Source organism: Acomys minous (assembly GCF_964271855.1).
Source record: "Acomys minous genome assembly, chromosome: 20".
NCBI lineage: Eukaryota > Metazoa > Chordata > Mammalia > Rodentia > Muridae > Acomys > Acomys minous.
The window spans coordinates 13,534,807-13,547,017 of record NC_140502.1 but is presented as its reverse complement, the minus strand read 5'-3'; positions in this window follow the sequence as shown (position 1 = coordinate 13,547,017).

Here is a 12,211-nt window from a genome sequence, read left to right as displayed (position 1 = left end):
AGGGGAAAGAACTCTGAGCCATTTGTCAGTTTGTTCACTGAAGTTCTCCACGTTCCTAAATGTTGCCTGTTATCTTATTTCCCGTTCGTGAATAAAAGTTGACGGTTCTTGGGTTTCTTCCGTGTGTTGTGTGTGTCTCGTGTGTTAAGGCGTGCCTCTGGGTAGGGCCTTTGGTCCTTAACCTCTTACCTTATTCGAGACAGAGTCTTTCGTGTTTAACCGTTTGTACTTCAGGCAAGGTGACCGACCCCAGGAGGCTCATAACAGATTGCTCTTAGTTTCATTCTTCACACGTCTTAGGAAGCGGTTACAACGAATGTCTCTGCTACTGGATCCGCCTTTCAAAAAAATTTTTAATTTTATGTGTGTGTGCCTAAGTGTCTGTACTTGTGCTTCCTGTTTGGAGACCTTGTATGTCAATGGGGCCATCCGATCTCCTGCTTTTATTTTCGTTAATTTGTTTTTGACTGTTACCTGATCCAAAAGGAGTGTGCAGCTTTGACTTGCACCCCCTTGTTGTATTTCCTTAATTATTTGAAGATGAGGAGATATAACCGAGAGACAAAACATTATCTGAAAACCAGAGAAAGGGCGTGTGTTGATGCCTTCATTTTTGTTTTATATGTAAGAGTAGTTTAGGGCTGGAGAGATGGCTCAGTGGTTTAAAGCACCGTCTGCCCTTCCAGAGGTCCTGAGTTCAATTCCCAGCAACCACATGGTGGCTCACAACCATCTATAATGTGATCTGATGCCTTCTTCTGCAGAGAAAGCACTCATATACAATAAATAATGAATAAATCTTAAAAAGAAAAGAGTATTTTTTTTTCTGCATGTATGTCTGTGTACCACATACACAGCGTACCTGCAAAGGTCAGAAGAGGGCATTAGACCCCTTAGGAGTGGATTTAATAATAGTTTTCAGCAAACACTGAGAGCTGGAAATAAAACATGGAATCTCTGAAACATCACTACAGACTTTCACACAATGAGCCAGCTCTCCAGCTCCATCCTTTTACACATTGCTTCTCATATGTAAACACTACAACCCTTCATTTGTCATCATTGGCCTGAAGATGTAAAAAAATATATATATATATGATAGGGAACAGAGGTAACCTTAAGAAAATTGATCAGCAAGAGAGAGGAAGTGCAGAGGTGGGGGTGGGGGGCAGAGAGAGTACATATTCTAGAAATCATGAAGGCAAATGAACCTAGGGAATATGGAAAATATGTATTATTTATTTTTTTCTTGATCCTGTGACAAAACATCTGACAAAGGCAACTCAAAAGAAGGAAAGTTTTCAGGGATGGTCACATGGCTCAGAGGTTAAGAGCACAGGTCCAAAGGTCTTGGGTTCAGTTCCCAGCAACCACATGGTGGCTCACAACCACCTGTAATGAGATGTGGTGCGTTCTCATGGTGGGCAGGCACATCTGTGGGCAGAATACTGTATAAATAATAAAAAATTGTTTTAAAAGAGAGAAGGAAAAGTTTCTTTCACACAACAGTCTGAGGGTGTAGTCCATCATCTAAAAGTAATAGCAGTGAGGACTTGTGGTGAAAGGAGCATAAGGTATAGGTTAATGTTGAATTCGCACTAAGAAAATAGATGGTTGTCTGTGTTTAGTTCGTTTTTATCTTCTGCACTTTTATTAAGACTTCACGTAAGCCTTTGGGATGGTATCACGGAGACTCCAGGTGGGTCTTCAGCCCTCAGTTGAACCTCTCTGAAATAGTCTTCTTGCCATACTAACAAGCAGAGTATGATATCCATACATTTGATGCTTAACTATAAAAATCAATTATTCCCATATCTTGAATGGTCAAAATGTTACAGGGTACCCAACTTTAAAATGCAAACTTAACAATTTGAGATATATATATATATATATATATATATATATATATATATATATATCATATTTGACATAAAATTCCAACACAGAATCAACAGTGATTTGTGCGTTTGTGTGTGTGTACACCCCCAAATATTTATGCTCATCATATATTTAACAAATTCAGAAGAGCGCTTGTTGTTAAATTAAGTGGAGAAAAGTGTGAGGGTAGGACAGGGGAGGTGGGGAAATGGATAGCCAACACTAAAGATGTTTGAAAGAGCCATGTAAAATTGTTTGTGTGTGCATATGTATGTGAATTCAATTGGTCTTTCTGCCATATACAGAGGATGATGCTCATCTCAGAAGCCAGAGGTTGCCAAGTAAAAAAAAAAACATGTGTAAGATTTATACTCTTTATTTATTAGAGATACCAGGAGAACTTCAAACTATATATAGATTATTGCCATTGCTCTAGGTTACCCATGAGAATTTGATGACAAGACCCTCTAGTCAAAGACACTACATACTTTGGACATGGGACATGAAAAATCAAGTTTGTATTGACCAAGTAGCTTCATCCCTGCTGGGTGGCTTTTCCTATTACCTGAGACGCATGGTGAAGAAAGTCAGTAAATAGCTATGCATGTGTGCACTATAATTAGTTGAAAAGGAAGTTCAGAGCAAAATAACCCTACAGAACAGGCCCTATAGGTATTTTTAAAAATTGACTCACTTTACATTCTGGCCAAAGCCATTTCCCTTCCTCACCTTCCCAGACCCACCTTATGTTCCCACCCACCCACCCCGCCCCACCACGCCATCCCTCTCCCCTCTCCCTCAGAAAAGGGGAGCCGCACTTCCCATGCACCCCATTTCATCAAGTTGTATCCTACCTTAAAGTGTCCACTTCCCCTGTGCCCAGGCAAGGCAGCGCCCCCCCTCCCCCCCAGGGAGCACTAATTTAAAAGTTAGCAAGAGGGGCAGGGCCCCAATCCGGTTCCCTTCAGTTCTTCCCACCGCCCCCGCCCCCGCCCCCGCCCCCGCCCCCGCCCCCGCGGCGGGGAAGTCTGGCTCTGCAGCGCATGGGTCTCCCAGCCCGCACTGCTGCCAAGATGCCCAGGCAGAAGGTGAGCACCTAAGGGCGGCAAAGCTGTCCAGCAAGCCCGCCCTTGCCTAGGTGGACGCGAAGCCAAAGAAGGCCATGGAAAAGAGATAAATCATCAGACAAAAAAAAAAAGTGCAAGCAAAAAGGGAAGAGGGGAGAGCCAAGGGCAAACAGACGGAAGTGGCTGACCAGCAAGCTATAGATCTGCATGCAGAAAATGGAGAGACAGAAAACCAGAGTCCAGCCTCTGAGGTAGAAGAGAAAGAAGCCAAGTCCGACTAACCATCCATCCTGTATGTCTGTCAGTGGACCCTGCCTCCCTTCTTTGTACAATCCAGAGGAATATTTTTATCAACTATTTTGCAAATGCGAGTTTTTTAGTAGCTCTAGAAACATTTTTAAGAGGTGAGAGGATCCTATCTCATTCCATTTTTTAAGTGTAAGTGATTTTTTAAAGAGGTTAAATCCTTCTGCTGGTTGTTTATTTTATTTTATTTTATTTTATTTTAGTACAACCAGAAAATAGCAGGATACTGAATCAGGGGAGGCTGTGACTGTCGCAGGGGTCACATAACATTCCGTACAGGGGGCTAGTTTTATACCCTACAACACAGCGTTCTAAATGGCAATTTGGAGTCTCAGTCGTGCATTCTTGTCTGGAATATTAATATTTTCAGTTAGATCTGGTCCCCTGTTTCTTTTAGAGCTGTTTCCTAAGAAAACCACTCCTTGGTCCTTGCCCTGTCAGAACTGTAACTGTCTCTGGTCATGGCGGCCCATTTTTCTAATCATTGTGTGGAAATTTTGAGTATAATATACTGTTTGTGGCATAAAATTGTGAGTCAGTGGAATTGAGGATTGCGAACATTTGATTGCTATGTGAGGTCTTAAGGGAAACCTGTCAAATTGGAGTCTGGGACGTCAGTGGAACAAGTTCAAAGAGGGACACTCGTGGCTCTTCATGTGGGTACGTGAACACTGTGTGTGTGTGTGTGTGTGTGTGTGTGTGTGTGTGTGTGTGTGTGTGTGTGTGACTTCAGAGTCCGGGTACTTTTGTTAAGAATTGAAATGTCTGTATTCTGTTCCTCGGCCAATAAAATCTCAGTTGTGGGGGGAAAAAAAGTTAGCAAGAGAGCCCATGTCAGAGAGAGACAGTAAGTGTTCCATTTACAAGGGGGCCCACATGAAACTGGAGCTGCCTATCAACTACATCTTTGTAGGGGGTCTAGGTCAGGTCCATGCAAGCTTCTTGGTGCTTCCGTCTCACAAGGCTCCTCTGGGCCCTGGTTAGTTGGCTTTGTTGATCTTCTTGCGAAGCTCCTGTCCTCTGCAGGGCTTTTTCTCCTCACTCTCCTTTTCCAGAAGGTTCCCTATATCTTGCTCAGTGTTCGGCTGAGTCTCAGCCTCAGTGTTTAATCCTTGTTCAGGAATAGATTGTGTTCAAGCATTCATTCATATGAAAATCTAATGAATTCCATAAGACCTGAAAGGTTATTACTGGTGTCTTACCTCCTTAAAATGGAATCTTATGTTCATTTTCCTCGTTCTTCCCTTCATCCTTTTACTCCTTCCTCCCACTTTCCATGAATTTTCATTCTACTTTTCATAAGATGTGTTAAATTTCAAGCCATGAACAAGGAGCTCTTTGCAATTGATAGTTACTATAGCTACTACTGAAAGTAAACTCAGTTTTCTTCACTTGAGTGACACCAGGTAAGTCAACCATGCTTGAGGTCCGGCCTCACACTCAGAAATAGTTGGTCAACACTTCTCAGACTCTATTTTTAGTTTTGTGTTTTTCATTTTCTTTTGTCTTTATTTTTAGCTTTCTGAAGCAGAAGAATAATAAAGTTCAGTGTATATGGAATAACAGAATCTGAGAGGACTTGGTCAATGAGAAAGAATGTTAAAATATACCATATAAAATTGTGAAAAAATATGTTTTAAATGCATGAAAAAGTCATATGAAAAAAACATGGATATTACGTATCCACATCTAAAATGTCTCTAATAGTACAAAACATACTACAAAAAAAAAAAAAAGAAAGAAAGAAAAGGATTTTCATACTTAACCAGAAGCTTCTAAAAATCAAATGGAAAATAGATGTATTTCTCTTGGAATTCTCCATGAAAAGGAAGTTTGTGAAGTGAAAAACAAGTTTGTGTTGAAAATTTCCTTTGATTAGTTGATAAATACTTTTAGGTACATTAGGAATTATATTGGTTATGCTAATTAATACCAAGGGAAGAAGTGGCTATCAGTGTTCGGCTCCACACAATTAGTCAGGACCATTTATCAGAGGAATTTATCAGTTAATAGTCCAATGTTAGAGGCTCAACATTGACTAACATGATTGTTATGCTGTGAATCTGAGGACCACATTAATCCATGAAGCCAGGATTTGAAGAGGAAGATGAAAGAGCATTCAGACCGTAAAGATATATCCCTCTTGTAGGAGCCAAGAGGGTCCAGGACTCCAAAGGAACACAGCCCACAGAATCACCTAAACAGGGCTCATAGGGACTCACAGAAACTGAAGTGATAAACATAGACCCCATATGGACCTGAGCTGGGTCCTCCGCTTATACATTATTGTATAGATTGGTGCTTATGTGGAACTCTCAGCAGTGGAAGTGGTGGTTGTCTTTGACTTGTTGTTCTTGCCTGTGCTTGGGACCACTTTTTCCTCCTATTGGGGTGCCACATCCAGCTGTGATACGAAGGTTTGTGTCCAGTCTTAGTGTATCTTGTTGGTCTGTGCTAGGTGGATATCCATGGGAGGTCTGCTCTTTTTGTCTTTCCTTTTTTCAGGAAAACAGGAGGAGTTGGTCTGGAGAGAGGGCAAGTAGGGAAGAGATTGAAAGGAGTGGAGGAAGGGGAACGGCAGTTGGAATGTAATGTAGGAGAGATGAATAAAAGGAAGGAAGGAAGAAAGGGAGGAAGGAAAAAGATGGAGAGAGACAGAGCAGGGAGGGAGAGGGAAGGAGAGAGGGAGGAAGGGAGGGAGGGTAAGAGAGGGAAAGAGGGAGGGAGGGAAGGAGGGAGGGAGGGAAAAAATCCCTCTCTTCTTATCTTTGAGCAATGGAACCTTCCATTTGTAACTGTCAGAGATACGATTGGAGGGAAATAGCCAGGCTCAGAGCCAGACAGAGCCTTGTGTAGGAACCAGGCCCGACTGGGCTGCCTGCCTGTCTTGCTGTTTCATGTCCTGTTTCTAGCAGCTTCCATGTCTGTGTTTATCTTGGTCAGCTAGTCATGTTTACTGCTCTGAGAACGCGCCCCTCCCCTCCTCGAGACTTTTCCTCCTGTGTATGATCACCTCTTGAGGGATTTCACCTGGGAGGAGGATTCCTGTTTGGCTGCCTATAAGAAGGCTCTTTGGAACTCTGGACAAGAATAATAAACCTCCGCCACGGCTGCTGCTGCGGCTGCTGTTCTCTTAGCACAAAGGACCCGCTGTGTTAGTTTGTGTGTGTGTGTGTGTGTGTGTGTGTGTGTGTGTGTGTGTGTGTGTGTGTGTGTGTGTGTGTGTATGAGTTAAATCCGCAGCCCCTGACCCTCGACTCGGGCGCCACACCTTGGAGTGAGTGAGGAGCCCTGCCCATGGAGGGTTACAGCAGAGTGGTCTTGGAATTGGCATTTATCTCTCATGAATTCAGATCCTGTACTTTCAATATGGTTCATACTAAAGTCGTTTGTTTGTTTGTTTGTTTGTTTGTTGAATTCCTGTTATTCAGAGATGCTTGCATCACAAATACTTCAGTGAACAAGGTTAACCCCTTGGCAGTAGAACGAGACAGAGGGCAGGAGGCACCCAGACACTGTCTGAGTCACAGTATTGAAAAGGCAGAAGCTGAAGTGGGCTCCTCTCTGTTAGCAGAGAGAGTGGCATACATTTTATTTTGGGAAAATATGGCATTTAATAGACATGCTGTGAAGACTATAGTTTGGGGAAAAATTAAAATTGTGTGGCCAAAATGAGGTTTTTGTTCTCTCTTGTTTTAACCTTCCTTTACACACACACACACACACACACACACACACACACACACACACACACACAAAGTTTGCTTATTTTTAGTATTTTTGTTGTTTTTTCTTTTTTGCTGTTTTTTATTCTTTTTGTTGTTTTCTTACCTTGCTTGTTTTTTTTTTCTCACACATTATCTTGTAGCCTAGTCTGCTCCCAAGCTCCCTAAGAAGTTAAAGATAAACTTGCACTGTTGTAGTGTAAGAATTCCCACAAAAACCACCCAAGCACCAATCTCCATGAGATATTCATGGTCTACTGAATGCTTTTTCCAAGGTGATGGCAATCAGGGCCACAGAAAGGATTCGGGAGCCTAGCTGTGATAACGACCTGCTTTTAAGGAAGTCCTTGCATAGAGAAACCAAATGCAGAAGACAAAAAGGAGGGTGGTAACACATTTTGGCTAACCACACAAAGCAATATTGCATTTTTGGCCAACTAGACAAAGTATTGTCATCTAACCTTTAAGCTGGTAAGTCCTAAGTGAGGTAAGTGAGCTGGTAGATGGGGTCTTTCGGGGTACACTCAAAGTGTAACCAAGTGTGTAGAGAACAGGAATGCAGTCAGAGGGTAGCCAAGGGTGAAGATAACGAAGTATGAATTATGACACTGTTGAATCATCTAGTGTAATTGAACTTGACCCTCTGGCTGTGAAAGTTAGTGTCAGCTATGAATAACTACTTCTAAGAAGCATAAGCAAAAGGTTAGAAAAAATTTAACTTAATTTCACCTTATAAACAAAATGGAAGGTAAACCCAGAAATGGCTGCAGCTATGACGAAAAAAAAAAATATATATATATATATACAGGCTTCAACAACACTAGAATCCTGTAGCTTCTGTCTCCCGAGAGCTGGGGTTCCAGTGCTACCTCACTACTGCAAGCATCCAGTTTGTTTTGATCTTATTTGTCTTGAGAGACCTTCATTCTATGTAGCCCTGGAGGTCCTGGAACTTGATTGGTAGTTCAGGCTGGCCTCAGACTCACAGAGAGATTCTCCTGGCTCTGTTTCCTGAGTGCTTGGATTAAAGGTTTAAGCAAAGAGTAAAGGCCACTGACCCTCTGAAAGCATTCTAATTGTTAGATTAATTATGTCTCATGAAATTCATATGCAGGAGGTGAATAGTGACACACAGTGACATGTTTAATATTTTCATAAAACAAATATTTTCATATGCATTCTTCTTCTGGCCAATGTTACTTGAATTCCTTAAAATCCATACAATCATCAATGAGAATAATTATGAATGCAGACAATTCATATATTTTTACACTGGAAATCCAACCACTAATGTACCTTTTTCCTAATCCTATCGAAGAATTTGCAATTCTTTCCTTATCATGTGGCATTTTTTATTCTCCAAGGGAAACTGAAGCTTGAGGTTTCAACTTTGAAAATTTTGGGTGTTGAGGTTTTAGAAGACTTTAGACATCAGAAATTTTAATCCCTGAGCTACCAGCCTTCTTTGGGATGATGGCATTTAGGATTCTATGATGCTAGGATTCTGTGGTTCAGCACATTTTTTTTTCTATATAAGACCTCCGTCTTTAAAGTTAAGACCTCAACGTGTTTGCTTCAGGAGACATAATTGAACCTAACAATTAGCATGCTTGGAGAAAGCCATTCATAATGACATACACTGCACTACAGAGTCAGAGGAAAGTGTGTGTGCATTTCAGGTTAACCTGGTCCACATAGCAGTGCCATTACTGCCAGTGCTACATAGGAAGACAATGTCTCAAAAATAAAGCAAAAAACAACAAAAAAAAACAACAACAACAAAAGCAAACCAAAGACAAATAAAAGGATGCTTGAAGTACTGAAGGAGTGAGGCTTGAAGTGCTGAAACCTCAGCACTAACGAGCTGGAAGCCATAAGATTGTATTCAAGAAATGATCATACTGAGTGAGTTAACCCAGAAGCAGAAAGACTCATGTGGTAGATACTCACTTATAATTGGGCACTAGCCCAAAAGGCACGTCCCACAAAAGTCTTCACTTACCAGGAGATTGGGATAGATGTGAGGATATCCTACTGAGACTCTAGGTAAGAGAAATAGAGGAGATGAGGAAATAGAAGGACCCAGAGGGCCCTAGAAACCTACAAGAAGAACATCATGATGGGTGGATTGGGGCCCAAGGGGGTCTGCTCAAACTATTTCGCTAACCAAGGACAATACAATAGTAAACATTGAACGCCTACTCGGATCTACCCAATGGACAATACATTCTCCATAGTTATGTGGAGAGTGGGGACTGACTTTGACATGAACTCTGGTGCTCCATATTTGACCACTTCCCCTTGGTGTGGAGGCCTGATGGCACTCAAAGAAAGAATAAGCAGGCTACCAAAATGAGACTTGATATCCTATGATCATATAGTGGAGGAAGAGGTCCCCCTCCATCTTTGAACTAGGGGAGGGGAGTAGGGTGAAAGCAGGAGGGAGGGAGGAATGGGAGGATACAAGTGATGGGATAACAATTGAGTTGTAATCTGAATAAATTAATAATTTTTTAAAAAGAGAAAAAAAGATCAGTCTGGACTGTTTAATGAGGTTCTGAGCAGACTAGGCTACTAGACACCAATCTGCAAAGAAAAGGAAAGACCAAAACAAAACAAAACACAGAGACAAACAAACACAGGGTTATTTTGGGCCACACATTTAATTCCTCCCCAGACTGTAGTCCTCACAGCATGTGCATCAAACATCTTGTTTGTCCAAAATGAACTACATCATCATCTCTGCTGATGAAGACAGTCTCCTTGTAGCCTCTGTCTGTTCTGTTTTATGCTTCAGACATTTTCTGGGTGCCTCCTAAACTCTGTCTCATTCCACTGCCAAGGGCTTGACCCTGTTCAAGCAGCAGTTGGAATCCATATCTCTGGAAATAAAGACATTTAATAACTTTGGAATAAGCTGTATTTGAGAATATAGGATTATAAGTCATGGGAAATAAATGTTAGTGTTGCTATTCCATTTGACTGTGGCAGTGTTCCCTTTCACTACAGTGACTTTTGTTTTTGTTTGTTTTCATGTGGTTTGCTTTGGTTTGGTTTGGTTTTGAGACAGGAGTTCTCTGTGGAGCCCTGGCTGTTCTGGAAATCTAGAGAACAGGCTTGCCTGGAATTTACAGATATCTGTCAGCCTCTGCATCCCAAGTGCTGGGATTAAAAGCAGGCACCACAATAGTTCAGCTTGGTTGTTGTTGTTGGTGGTGGTGGTGGTCGTGGTGGTGGTGGTGGTGGTGGTGGTGGTGGTGGTGGTGGTGGTGGTGTGTGTGTGTGTGTGTGTGTGTGTTGTCAGCTGGTCTTGGGTGCTGAAAGGTGACCATCAGGTAGTTGTGTGAGAGGGGAGTCACAAAACCAATGAAAAGGGTCATGAATCCCACCCTCGGAGATAGGAGAAGACACAGCGATTATCATGCAAAAAAGACAAAATGTGAGTAAGAACCAGAGATGGTAGACAACTCCAAAGAAACAGGTTGTGCACAGAAGAACGGGATACTTACTTGCACTTGCACATGTGGTTTTACATGTTATAACAATATGCGTGAGACTTGCAAATGACCAAGCTAGACAGAATCCAGGCAGATGGAGCTTTTCAGAAGGTCCCACTCCTAACACATGAGCTATTAGCCAAAGGATGTTCCAATTTATTCTTTAAAAATCCATAAGTTGAGAGACTAACAATGCTTCCAACAATGCTGCTGTACTAGGCACAGTGTTTTTAATGAAACAAGGGATATTTGAAAGAAGTAATGACTTTGGGGGGGGCAGGTAGCAAATGAATTGACAGTGAGATGATGAAGGATACACATGACTAAACCACATTCATGTGTATGAGATGTTCAGGGACATTTAAGTAAATGTTTTTAATATATTTTATTAATTTTTTTCATATTACATCTCAATTGTTATCCCATCCCTTGTATCCTCCGATTCCTCCCTCCCTCCTTTTTTCCCCTTACTCCCCTCCCCGATGACTGTGACTGAGGGGGACCTCCTCCCCCTGTATATGCTCATAGGGTATCAAGTCTCCTCTTGGTAGCCTGCTGTCCTTCCCCTGAATGCTGCCAAGCCTCCCCATCCAGGAGAGGTGGTCAAATATGGGGCACCAGAGTTCATGTGGAAGTCAGTCCCCACTCTCCACTCAACTGTGTAAATGTTTTTTTAAAGACCTAATCTGTGTTTACTACTTGTATTGTCCTTGGTTAGTGCAATAGTTTGAGCAGACAGCCCTGGGCCCTGATCCACCTGTTCCGGTGCTCTTCTTGTAGGTTTCTACGATCCTCTGGAGCCTTCTATTTCCCATCTCCCTTTTTTTCGAGACAGAGTTTCTCTGTGTAGCTTTGTCTGTCCTACACTCAGTTTTGTAGGCCAAGCTGGCCTCGAACTCACAAAGATCCACCTGCCCCTGCCTCCCTGAGTGCTGGGATTACAGGTTTGCACCACAGTGCCCAACTTAATATTTTTTGCCAATTTAAATTCTTACAGAACTACTTCTTTCCTGCCTCGTATTAGCAGAGTGTGAGCCAAACAGGTTCAACAAATATTTTTTTTTCTTTACTTACCTAAAACCATTGGTCTCAATGAAAGCATAGCGATTTTTTTCTGTTTAATGTTCTTTCGTAAATAACAGCAAGTAAATTTGAATTTAAGATTAGTTACTTTTTAATTTAATTATTTGTAACAGTGTTGAGTTTCAAAACAATGTGTTTTACAATAAATTATAGGACAGATAACTTATGTGTGTGAAATAAAAGCTGGAGTCATTGCTTACTGGACAAAAATAAAGAGCTAAGCTGATTTGTGTTGGAAGAAGTCACAGACGCCTGTAGAAACGAACCATAGACACTTCTATACATGTCTCATGAATCTGATCTCAAAGTTTCTAGTATGTTAAAACTCAACTACTCTTAAAAACGCATTGTCCCTTTGGAGATACTATGAGAAATTTCAATTTATTTATTTTTAAATTTGCAACTGGAAAAAGTTTCAAAACGATTTTGTCTCCCAAAGCTAGTGCTGTCATCGCCACTGCAGGTGAAATGAAAATTGCCATTCTGGAGGGAGGTGAGGTCACAGTCACAAACTCTTATGTGACGCTTGAGTTGCTTTCTTCTCCCCACAGGGCTGGTTGTTATGATCTTGCGGATCAGCACACTGAGCCCACCATGCTGCAGAGTCATTAAGTCAGGTGAGGAGTTGATATGCTAGCGTGTTCTGCAAAGCCGG